Source organism: Triticum aestivum, chromosome 7A (genome assembly GCF_018294505.1).
Source record: "Triticum aestivum cultivar Chinese Spring chromosome 7A, IWGSC CS RefSeq v2.1, whole genome shotgun sequence".
Classification (NCBI taxonomy): domain Eukaryota; kingdom Viridiplantae; phylum Streptophyta; class Magnoliopsida; order Poales; family Poaceae; genus Triticum; species Triticum aestivum.
This window is the reverse complement of record NC_057812.1, coordinates 690,626,180-690,639,629: the sequence shown is the minus strand read 5'-3', so window position 1 is coordinate 690,639,629 and position 13,450 is coordinate 690,626,180.

Here is a 13,450-nt window from a genome sequence, read left to right as displayed (position 1 = left end):
GCTCGTCGATATTATGTTCGACGTTGTAAAGACGGTACGCCCCGTTGTGGAGAACTTTGGTGACGATGAAGGGTCCTTCCCAAGAAGGAGCAAGCTTGTGTTGTTTCTTCTGATCCACTCGGAGAACCAAATCTCCTTCCTGGAAGGCTCGACCCCTCACATTTCTGGCATGGAAACGACGCAAATCTTGTTGGTAGATGGTCGACCGGATCAGAGCCATCTCCCTTTCTTCCTCTAAAAGGTCGACTGCGTCCTGCCGCGCTTGTTCAGCTTCTGCTTCGTTGTAGATTTCAACTCGAGGAGCATTGTGGAGAAGATCACTCGGCAAGACTGCTTCAGCTCCGTAGACCAAGAAGAATGGAGTTCTTCCGGTCGATCGATTAGGCGTGGTCCGCAGCCCCCAAAGCACCGAGGGAAGTTCGTCGACCCACGCTCCAGCCGCATGCTTGAGATCACGCATCAGTCGGGGTTTCAATCCCTTGAGATCAGACCATTGGCTCGCTCTGCTTGTCCATTCGACTGTGGATGGGCGACTGAAGCGTAGTCGACTCGTGTGCCTTGAGAGTTGCAGAAATCCCTGAATTCCTCCGAGTCAAAGTTTGACTCATTATCCGTAATGATGTTGTGCGGGACTCCATATCTGAATATCAGTTCCCTGATGAAACTAACAACAGTACCGGTGTCAAGGTTCTTGATTGGTTTAGCCTCAATCCACTTGGTGAACTTGTCGACTGCCACCAGTACGTGCGTGAAGCCACTCCGACCTGTTCTCAAAGGACCAACCATGTCGAGCCCCCATACTGCGAAAGGCCAGACGAGTGGGATGGTCTTCAGAGTTGATGCAGGCTTGTGCGACATATTCGAGTAGAACTGACATCCCTCGCACTTATCCACTATTTCCTTTGCCATCTCATTCGCCTTCGGCCAGTAAAATCCGGCTCGGTATGCTTTGGCCACGATGGTCCGAGAGGACGCATGATGACCACAGGTTCCCGAGTGGATATCATTAAGGATGATTCGACCTTCTTCTGGTGTTATGCACTTCTGACCAACTCCAGTCGCGCTTTCTCTATATAACTGTCCTTTGATTATGGTAAAGGCTTTAGATCGACGGACGATCTGTCGAGCCTCTTCCTCATCCTCTGGAAGTTCTTTTCTCAGGATATACGCGATATACGGAACTGTCCAGTCGGGAATGATCACCAAGACTTCCATGACCAAGTCAACCACTGCTGGGACTTCAACCTCAGTCGGATCTGTGGCACTCTTGGGCTGTGGAGCTTCTTCGGTGAAAGGATCTTCTTTGACTGACGGAGTGTGTATATGCTCCAAGAACACGCCACTCGGAATGGCTCCTCTCTTGGAACCTATCTTTGCTAGATCATCAGCTGCTTGATTTTTCAGTCGGGGTATATGATGGAGCTCCAACCCCTCGAACTTCTTTTCCAGCTTCCCCACTGCACTGCAGTATCCAGTCATGGCTGGGCTTCTCACGTCCCACTCCTTCATCACTTGGTTGACCACTAAATCTGAATCGCCATAGACCATCAGGCGACGGACGCCGAGTGAAATGGCCATGCGCAATCCGTATAAGAGGGCCTCATACTCTGCCTCATTGTTGGAGGAATCAAAGTGAATCTGGAGCACATATCTGAGCTTATCTCCTCTGGGGGAAACCAGGACAACCCCTGCACTGGAACCATTCAACATCTTAGAGCCGTCAAAAAACATGGTCCAATGCTCCGAGTGAACTTCAGTCGGCTGCTGCTGTTCAATCCACTCGGCGAGGAAATCTGCTATTGCCTGGGACTTAATGGCTTTCTTTGCCTCAAACTTGATATCAAGGGGAAGAAGTTCAATCGCCCATTTCGCCACTCGACCAGTTGCATCTCTGTTGTGCAAGATCTCTGATAGTGGAGCGTCGCTGACGACTGTGATGAAATGATCAGAGAAATAATGAGCAACCTTCTTTGTGGTCATGTATATTCCATACACAAGCTTCTGATAATGAGGATATCTCTGCTTGGATGGAGTCAAGACTTCAGACAAATAATACACTGGGCGCTGAACTTTGAAAGCTTTTCCTTCTTCTTCCCGCTCGACCGTAAGCACTGTACTGACGACTTGTCCTGTGGCTGCGATATAAATAAACAGAGGCTCTTTGCTGATTGGAGCAGCAAGCACTGGCTGGGTGGAGAGTAGAGCTTTTAGCTCGGCAAACGCTGCATCAGCTTCTGGAGTCCACTCGAACTTGTCTGCCTTCTTCATCAGTCGGTAAAGAGGCAATGCCTTTTCACCGAGTCGTGAGATGAATCGACTTAATGCGGCCAAGCATCCAGTAAGCTTCTGGACATCGTGCACTCGCACAGGGCGTTTCATTTGGAGAATAGTGCCGACCTTTTCAGGATTAGCGTCGATCCCTCGCTCGGAAACGAGAAAACCGAGTAACTTGCCACCAGGAACTCCGAATATGCACTTTGATGGATTGAGCTTGATATCATACCTTCTGAGGTTGGCAAATGTTTCGGCGAGGTCAGCGAGCAGGTCGGAACCTTTTCGTGACTTGACGACGATATCATCCATATACGCTTCCACATTCCGACTGATTTGAGTGAGTAAACACTTCTGAATCATTCGCATAAATGTGGCTCCGGCATTCTTGAGGCCGAATGGCATGGTGATATAGCAGAAGCACCCGAATGGAGTGATGAAAGCTGTTTTTACCTCGTCGGGTCCGTACAGACGGATCTGGTGGTACCCGGAGTAGGCGTCTAGAAAAGACAATCTCTCGCATCCCGCGGTCGAGTCAACAATTTGATCTATGCGAGGGAGAGGAAAATGATCTTTCGGGCAGGCCCGGTTGATGTCCTTGAAATCAATGCACATTCGGAGCGATTTGTCCTTCTTAGGAACCATGACGACATTAGCGAGCCACTCGGAGTGGTATATCTCTCGGATAAATCCTGCCGCCAACAGTCGAGCCACTTCCTCACCAATGGCTTTTCTCTTCTGGACAGCGGACCGCCGAAGATGCTCTTTGACTGGTTTTGCTGATGAGTCGACTCTTAGGCGATGCTCAGCCAGTCCCCTGGGAATACCTGGCATGTCAACGGGCTTCCATGCAAAAATGTCCCAGTTCTCACGGAGGAACTGGATGAGCGCTTCTTCCTATTTCGGGTCGAGTGCTGTGGAGATGTGGGTCGGGGCTGCATCGGGGTCGGTCGGGTGAATGTGAACATGCTTCGTCTCACCGGACGACTGAAATGCAGATTCTGTGGCGGGTTTCTTGGATCGCAGCAAATCACTCAGATCTGCGTTTTGCTTGTATTCTTCAAACTCGACCGCTGTCACCTGGGAATCAGCAATCTTTGATCCCTTCTGAAAGCACTCTTCTGCCTTTTTCCGATCACCGGTGACAGTGATCACTCCTTTGGGGCCGGGCATCTTCAATTTGAGGTACACGTAACATGGTCGAGCCATGAACCGTGCATAAGCTGGTCTCCCCAAAATGGCATGATATGCACTCTGAAAATCTACGACCTCAAACGTCAACTTCTCTTTGCGAAAATGTTTCGAATCACCAAACACCACGTCCAGAGCTATTTGGCCGAGTGACTCGGCTTTCTTCCCTGGTATAACTCCATGAAAGCTCATGTTACTGGTGCTCAATCGGGACATCGGAATGCCCATTCCTTTCAGTGTGTCTGCATACAACAAATTCAGCCCGCTACCACCGTCCATCAGCACTTTTGTCAGTCGAGTGCCTTCGACAACTGGATCGACCACCAGAGCTTGCCTCCCAGGGGTGGCAATATGAGTCGGGTGATCTGATTGGTCGAATGTGATGGGTGTTTGGGACCATCTCAGATAATTTGCTTTTGCTGGGGTAACCATGTTCACCTCGCGGTTAATGACTTTCAGTCGACTCTTGCTTTCCACATCTGCAAAGATCATCAGAGTGGAGTTGACATGCGGATATCCTTCCTCACTGTCCTCCTTGTCTTCGGCCTTGTCTGACTCCTTTTCCTTGTCTTTAGACTGTTTTCCTTGAAACTGCTGGATCAGGAGTCGACATTGGCGAGTGGTATGTTTTGGGTAAATGATATTTCCCTCTTCGTCTTTCTTCGTGTGGATGTGACACGGCATATCCATCACGTCGTTCCCTTCTTTATCCTTTACCTTCTTAGGGTTCCAGGATCCTTTTGGTTTCCCCTTAAACTTTCCATGAGCCACGGCCAGAGCCTCTCCAGGAGCTGCCGGTTCAGCCTTCCGCTTCTGTTTCCGACTGGTGTTTCCCTTCTCCGACTGGCTCGGCTTGTGCTTGCCGCTTCGGAGTCGGTCTTCTTCTTCACCGTTGGCGTACTTGGTAGCAATTTCCATCATCCGACTCAAGGTCATGTCTCCGGTTCGACCAAATTTCAAACTCAATTCTCTGTTCTTGACACCATCCTTGAAGGCGCAGACTGCCTGATGATCAGACACATTCTCCACAGTATGGTGCAAAGTGATCCATCTCTGAATATACTCCCTGAGAGTCTCATTGGTCTTCTGCACGCAGACTTGCAGCTCCGTCAATCCAGCCGGTCGCTTGCAAGTTCCTTCAAACGTTCTGACAAACACTCAGGACAGATCTTCCCAAGTGTAAATACTGCTAGGAGGTAACTGATTCAACCACGCTCTAGCAGAACCTTCCAACATGAGGGGCAGATGCTTCATGGCCACCTCGTCATTCCCACCACCAATCTGAACTGCCACTCGGTAGTCCTCAAGCCAAGTTTCAGGCTTAGACTCACCGGTGAACTTGCTGACTCTTGTTGCCAACCTGAAATTTGGAGGAATCACTGTGGCTCTGATAGCTCTGCTGAAACATTCCGGACCAGAAACGTGCACTCGACTGCTTGTGGGCGCATCTCTGTCGAGTCCACCTCGATGGGCTCTGTTCCGGTCGACCAAGCCTTGCACGATAATGGATCGCGCGTCGAAGCCTGGTTCTCTGGGGTCGACTGGAACTCTTCGCCCTGCACTGAGCTGACGTCTGTCATCTTGCTGACGAGGAGCGTAGGACCCACCCCTCGGAGGGGAAGTGGGCACTCGACGCCTATCATCTCGGTCGTGTCGGTCTCCATATTGGTCTCGCCGAATCTCGCGTCCTTCACGCCGCGGAGGCGATCTGGGACTGTGAGCCGACTGAACCGTATTCGCAGCGACGGATCGACTGTGAATTCTGTTGCGCGACTGCGACACGGCTGAATTCTGATCTCCTGCTGCCCGGAGCAGATCCCTGATCTGCATCAAGCCTCTGCCAGCTTCCGACTGAGAGGGCTGGATGGACTCTGCTATACGGGTCGCAGCTGCTAAATTCTGGATTGGGGTTCGATATACCTGAGTCGGCGGGAAGAGTTGACGTCGACTGGCGTCGGGAACTCGTTGCCGCGCGCGCTCGTCAAGTGCTCGCTGAAGATTCTCCAAGCGAGCGCGTTCGGCCAAGTTGGCCAAACGTGCCTCCTCCAAGGCGCGAGCCTCGGGGGTTTCTCCCGCGATGGGAGTATGCAGGGCATCCACGTTCCTGCGGCGAAGTTCCTCTCTTTGCAGAGAGTCGAGTGGCTCGGGCTGGTACTCTTCGTGGTCTCGTTCGGGGTCGCCTCCGTCGCCTGCCCCACCATCACGGGCGAAGCCAGGGGGACTGCGGGGCCCGTCGACCATCAGGATTTCCGCTGCTGGATCACTGCTATCGCACTCGGATGCAGTCTCTACTGAGCCAGTCGACAGATCGAACAAGCCGTAGAGAGATTCGTCGGGCTCGATTGCCGCAACTTGGGTGGTGGCCGTCTAGCGAGCCACCGCGTGCCTCACCCACCGCTGAAGCCTCGACCGGCCCGAGCGCTTGCGCTGGCGGGAGACCGGGAGGGTGACCGATGGGGGAGTCGACCGATACGGGGTCGACGGTTGCCGCAGCAGAACGCCGCGGACACATGCGCGAAAATGCGTCGCACCGCGGACGGGGAGCGCATCGACGTCGAGTGGAGCCTCCTGGAGCCAGGCGGAGTCGTCGGCGACGAAGGTGAGAGCACCGAGACGGATCTCTCGACCCTCGACCATAACTCCAGCAGCCACCATGATGAAAGTACTCGGAAGAATCGCAACTTCTCCACAAAATCGCTAAGACACCCGCCCCACGGTGGGCGCCAACTGTCGTGGATCGAAGTCTGACAGTAGAGTGGGGGTAGGTATGGAGAGGCAAGGTCCTAGCTATGGAGATGTTGTAAACACAAGAGATGTACGAGTTCAGGCCCTTCTCGGAGGAAGTAAAAGCCCTACGTCTCGGAGCCCGGAGGCGGTCGAGTGGATTATGTGTATATGGATTACAAGGTGCCGAACCCTTCTGCCTGTGGAGGGGGGTGGCTTATATAGAGTGCGCCAGGTCCCCAGCCAACCCACGTAATGAAGGGTTTAAGGTACATTAAGACCGGGGCGTTACTGGTAACGCCCCACATAAAGTGTCTTTACTATCATAAAGTCTACTTAATTACAGACCGTTGCAGTGCAGAGTGCCTTTTGACCTTCTGGTGGTCGAGTGAGTCTTCGTGGTCGAGTCCTTCAAGTCAGTCGAGTGAGTCCCTCGTAAGTCGACTGGAAGGTGATCTCTTCTAAGGGTGTCCTCGGGCAGGGTACTTAGATCAGGTCTGTGACCCTACCCTAGGTACGTGACTCCATCAATACCCACGTAATTTTGACGAACTTCACCTTCTCGTTTTTGTGAAGCGGGGCTTCCGCTGCTCCTCGTCTCCGCGGAAATTACACGGGCCGATTCTTGTCTCCGGGAAGCCAGCTTCGAGAAGCTGGGGCGTTCGGAGTGGCTTCACGCACCTGTTTTGGGAAGCTGGCCCGTGGAGAAGATCCGAACGGGGCCTTAATCCCTAAAATCAGCACCCTCATCTTATTGATCCCGGTTAATTCCGACCCTATTTTTGTTTGGCACAACAGGAAAACATCTGATCCTGGCCGGGATCACTTACGTCTCTAGTCAATAGTCATTTGCCTAAAAATATCTGTCGCTAGTCATTCTCTCTCTCTCATCTACACTACAGTTGCATCATCTACCTAGGGGCGCGCGTGGAGGCGAACATCCAGACCGGACCCTCCACTCACTGGAGTAGCAATAGTGGATGCTGGGAAAATCAAAAGGAATCACGAATTACCAGGAACCTAATGTTGTGGTAGGAATTCCGGTGAAGATGTGAAGATGGCTGGCGGCGAAAGTTTATGGTAGCGAGACGCTTCAGTTGAGGATGGTCGAAATTGATTGAGCGTCAAGCCGTCAGCAGAATTAGACTAAGAGCATCTCCAAATGCGCGCGAAATATTCGACACGCTGGATAAACCAACAATTTGGCGCGCGAGAGGCTGCGCGGCGCGCTCCAGCAGACACGGGAAAGTTTGAGCGTGAAAAAGATGTGCGTGCGGGGAAAAAGCGGCAGCGCGTGCAACCGTTTTGGCACGCGTCAACCAGCGCGCTGGTTAAAAGCCGTGCGCAAGCGCCCGCCGCTACTCTTTCCCTCCTGTCGTGCCTTCTTCCTCGCCTCTTCCAGTGCCCCGCCGCCGCCGCGCCTTCTCCCCTCGCCTCTTCCAGTGCCCTGCCATGCCGCTGCACCCCCGGAGCAGGTCCGGCTATCGCGACGTCCGCCCGCCCCTCTGGCGTGTATTACTCGAAGATCCACTCCGGCGATACACGTCTCAGGCTCGGCACGTTCGAGACTGCCCACTAGGCCGCCCGCGCGTACGATGCGGCGGCGTGGCGCCCCGAGCGGCCTTGGTCACAGATGAAGTTCACCGATGTGCGGATGCGCGAGCAGGCGCAGGAGCTCGCGCCTCCCCCGTGACTTATCAACGACGAGGATCGCCGCCTCCAACGGACATAGCGCCGCCTCCTCATCGCCAAGGCGGACGAGCATGCCATGGCGGTGTAGCGCGAGCGCTTCCCGCGGGATGTCACCGCCGAGAACGAGTTCTGCGTGCAAAGGAGGGTAGAGCAAGCCGTGCGTCTGGCGGACAAGCATATGCGCGGAAGTAACATGCAGAAGCCCAGATCAAGCTAGGACCTACATCGACCTGGGACAATGAAGATCCTCGGTGGCTCTATGCATTTACGTCGTCGGACTACACCATTGAGGAGGACGAGGAGTAGTTTTATTTAGTATCGTTTTATTTATTTTTATTAGCATCGTATGAACTGGCTTGTGGTTTGGGGAACTATGCTATGAAATTTAAAGTTCTAAACTATGTGTTGTTTCATATATTTTTTCGTATGTATTGTTTCAAAAAAATTCCAAACGCGCGCTGGGTTTTACCGCGCCTGGTGAAGCGCTATAGTGGAGTGCTAAATTTTGCAGCGCCTTATAAAGCAACCACCCTCCTACGCGCGCTAAAATATTATTTCAACGCTGCCAAAAAAACTTAGCGGTGCCGCGCTACCGCGCACCTGTTGGAGATGCTCTAAGCCTGGAGGTAGAGGGGCGGTCCTCTTCCTCTCGCCCGTCTGCGTGCTCCGGCAATAGCTCGCGGATGCGCTTGCCCCGCTTGAGCCCAAGCCAGACTTGAACAATTTCTTCATGTGTTCCAAGGATGTCGTATACGAGCTCATAGTGCCTGCTGTGACTCGTGACCCTTAGCATCAACGGGTCGCCTCATACATCTCCGCAGTAGTCTGGGCGCTCACCTTGCACATGAGAGAGAGAGATTAGGAAGAAGATAATGTGTGCCATGGTCGTTGCCTCGTTGGTGAGAAAAATGTCTAATCCAGGTCGGGATTGTCTTTTCCCACTTCGACAAACATGTCCAGAATGGTGTAGGATCGGGGATTAACGAGGATCGATAAGGTTAGGGTGCTGATTTCCAGGATTAATAGTTCAAGGTTTGAATCAAACTTAGACTACGAGTTTAAGGTTTATTTTAGACTTTTTCTTTATTCCAAAGAAGCTAATCGTGCACACTCACACCACATACTCATACATATATAGTTAATGAATTCGATCCAAAGTGGAACTGGTGTGGTAGTACATAATTCTTTTTTTGTTTGCTTGGAGCTGCTCACCACATACGGCATGTGGTGTAGTAGTATAGATATGACAAAATAGCACCATGTCCAAGCCAGGGGCCAAGGCGACATATGCATATGCATGCATGCACGTCGCGTCCAGACGTGTACATGTCCTTAAAACCTCGCACGTGTACGCTGCGACGTATATAAATGCATGCCTCATCCTCTCATGTCGACCAGGTCCAAAACCAAGCAGAGCAGGGCCTGGGCTGGGCGGCACGCACGCACGCACGGGCTTAACCAGCTGCCTGGCGATGGCTGGCTATCCATTCTGTCTACATTTCTCGCTTAAAAAAACGTTTTGTTTGTCTAGTAACGTACCGATGGCGAATAGTCCAGACCATGCGGGAGTACATCTTCTTGAGGATGGAGGTACATTATTAGATAACATAGTTTATGCGTTGATAAGGGAGAAGCCCTGGCGCTGATGGTTTGATTAAGCCGAGATCGCCGGACGTGCCGCGGCGTGCTCCACCGGCTGCTCGATCGGTTCCTCATCGGCGGCGCGACACATGCGCCAATGCATCGCTGCTACGTGATCGGCGACAGCGCCTCATGTCCGGAAACAGGAGGAAAATCGATCGGAGAAAGATTGTCCCACGGTCTTTTAATTAGATAGAAGAGATTATATCACGGGTTATCACACACGTACGTACGTCCGGTGCATCACAGTTCACCAACTATGCTCCAGCCCTGAGTAAGTGCGTTTCATCCAGAGACCAGATTATTTTAAACAATGAACGACTATGATGTTAGGTAACCAAGGGCTTCTTTGGATCGCAGGAATCAAATGCCATGTACCATGAGTTCCTGCGGGATATCGAAACACGGAAATTTCATAAGGTGTGTCTTGGACGGTGCGCATGAGATGGACACACGAATTTTAGAGGAATGACAAGAGAGGGTAGAGAGATAGAGTACAGGTGCATTGGACTTCACAAAGGAAAAATAAAATGAGGTTTGACCTCAGGTTTATGTAGATTCCTATGGAAAGAAGGGTATAGAGATGGGTTCCATAGGAATTTAATGACCCATTCCTATGACACACAGGGTTTTCATAGAAATATTCCTATGGACGAAACATTCAAAATTTGCTACTCCCTTAAATCCATAGAGGGCCTGGCCCTTCACCCTTCATCGGAAAATTATAACTTTGGACCATGAAGTTGCCCCTATTAAATCTCGAACTTTGTGAGAACCAACCTGTGATTGAATGGTGATGGTTGTGTCTCTCTCTCATTAAGATGGGATATTTTTTCACTAAGAGGCATAAAAAAATCAGTGATGACTTCCTCAATTTGAAGATCCGCGACTCTGGTCTTTAGTAGGCGTTGTGTGAGTGTGTGCATATGGCGGTGTGGCATATGTTTGCGACTCCGGTCTTTAGTAGGCGTCGTTTGAGTGTGTGCATATGGCGGTGTGGCATATGTTTGCATCTGAATTGTACTTGATGTTTAAAAATACCTACATTTCTAAAACCTTCAAAAATTAAGGCTTGATTCTTTAGTAAATGTTTACTAAACCCTAGAGAGGTTTTCTCTAAGATGCATGTAATGCAACAGAAAACACAAGAATACAACTGAAACACAAACATTAGTGGAAACATGCAAAAACAAAATAGATGTTCAATGCAATTGAAACGTGCAAAATGCAGTAGAGAAAACCATTACACTAGTAAATAAGCAGAAGCCTAACTTTAAGCATAGCATTGTAATTGTTCTAAATAATGGTTTTGCATGGATACAAAGATACTCATAGATGTATATGTGATGAACCATAGGAGTGTATAATGTGCATAGTTCCATAAAAGAAAAAATGACTATCTATGTGGTGTGCATAAATATCAAGAGATAAATAATATCTCTATCACCTTTGATGTAAAAAACTTATCATATTTGGCTGAATTTTTCATATTCCTGGACAATATTTCAAGTTCATACATATTTTTAAATTTATCCAAGACTTCAAAGGTGTGAGATGAGCCTAGATGACCATGGTTAAGGTGGGAAGTTTCATGTTATAAGGTTTCTCAGTAATTTTGAAAGAACTCGTGAGTGTGAAGAATGCTAAAAAGATCCCAAATAAAAAAATCCATCAAGCAATATGATAATATATTTTCCATTAAAAAAACAAAAGGTAAATGAATTTCCTTTATAACTTTTGCACATGGCATATATAGTCATATATTTGATGGATTTTTACGGGTTATCACTTAATAGCACTCCTTAGGTCCATGCGTGGATTTTTGAAGGTTAGTTTAGTTGAAGGGTCCAATATACATAACTTAAAAATTAAAAAGGTATAATGCATAATTCAAGGTTCAAATTATTGCAGCATGCATGGCTTGAGAGTTCCCTTGTCGTGTTCCTAGAAGAAATTTAATTGATGAATTACAATTTCCAAGAGTTGGGTTGTTGGTGTAGTTTTGACAACATTATTGACCTTCATCCTCATGATTCTGCTCCTATTTGTCTTGTTTAACACTGCCGCGTTTGAGAGTCAACTAGTTAGCCACCCATAAAACATATATATCAACTTGGCAAACCTGGCAATTCGTGAGTCCAACCTGCTCATTTCAATGTTCAAGTGAAAACAAGCATAAAGAAATGATTTAGATATACGTAATGCATCGAGTGAAACTGGTAATAATTGCTTTAATGCAAAATCACGCAAATCCTTCTCTATTCTAAAATTGACTCCTAATGCAGCATCCATGATCGTTAGATCTTGGCAGTTGGGGCTTATTAACAGCCATGTCCTTTGTTTAAAAGACACACCCTTGATGAAAGGATGTCTCTTTGTGGAAAGACACGCCCCTTGGTGAAAAGATGTATCTTCATGGGAAGACATATTTTAAAACATTTGAAAAGAGCACAATAACTGCTAGATTAACACGTTATAAAACCCAGCTTGTGACTTCCCAAACGATGCGACTATTGAATTTGCCTTAACCTTGTACAAAAAACCAAACACGCCAAAAATTGAGCAGTTCAGTTTGTTTATGCACTTTAATAATATTTGCACTTTGCTAGTAGTTATACTTACTAAAAGAATGCAACTTTTGTACTATATGGTGTCTTAAAGCTAAACTCACTAAAACATCTAATAATACCGACAGCAAAGCGCGGGCTTTACACTAGTGATATATGTGGTAAGTGATCCATACTATTCAGAAAGTAGCAGTAACTAAGCAAGTACTAGGCCGTAAACAAGATCACGGTAACTAATCTACACATGAGAAGCGCCATGGAGAAGGAGTGAATGTTTAGTAAACCTTAGAGTGGTTTTCTCTAAGATGCATATAATGCAATAGAAAATGCATATTACAACTGAAACACACACTTTAGTTGAAACATGCAAAGGAAAACAATATAGACGTTGACTGTAGTTGAAATGATGGAATTGATAAGATGTTTTTTTAACTTATCTTTTTAGTTTTTTTAAAACTTATCTAAGACTTCAAAGATGTAAGATGGGCCTGGATGATCGGGTTAAGGAGGGAAGTTTCATGTTCTGAAGTTCTCAGTAATTTTGAAAGGATTCATGATTGTGGAGAATATGCTATAAAGTACCCAAATAAAAAAATGGCCGATCAAACAATATGATCATATACTTTCCATAAAAAGACCAAAGGTAAATGAATTTCCTCTATCACTCTTGCACATGGCATATGTAGTCATATATTTGATGAATTTTTGCGGGTTATCACTTAATAGCATTCCATACACTCATGCATGGATTTTTTGAAGGTTGTTTTGTTGAAGGGTCAAAAATACATAATTAAATTTTTAAAAGGGTATAATACATAATTTTGGGTTCACATTGTTGCACCATGCATTGCTTGAGAGTCCCCTTGTCGTGTTCGTAGAAGAAATTTAGTTGACGGATTCCAGTTTCCAAGAGTTGGGCCCGCCAATCAACCACCCATAAAACATCTCAACTTGGCAAACCTGGCAATTTGCGAGTCCAACCTGCTTGTGCCATTTTCAGGAGAGAATAAAGCAATGAAAGGATTTAGATATATGTAATCTACCAAGTGAAAGTGGTAATAATTGCTCTAAGGTAAATTCATGCAACTTCTTATATTCTAAAATAGAGTCCTAATGCATCATATATGTAAAGCCACATCACACTGAAAAGAACCATCGCTGGATATATCGAGGATCAAACAAATTCGTTATATCTTGGCAGTTGGGGCCTTTTAACAGACTGGATATTTGCCCGTGCGTTAAAACGGGTGTAAATATTCTATAGTATGTTAGCCCATGATTACCTTGTATATTAGTGTGATTGTCTAAATAGTTGTTTAAAGTTATGCTCGTGAATCATCGACCTAAATGAATTATAGGATTTT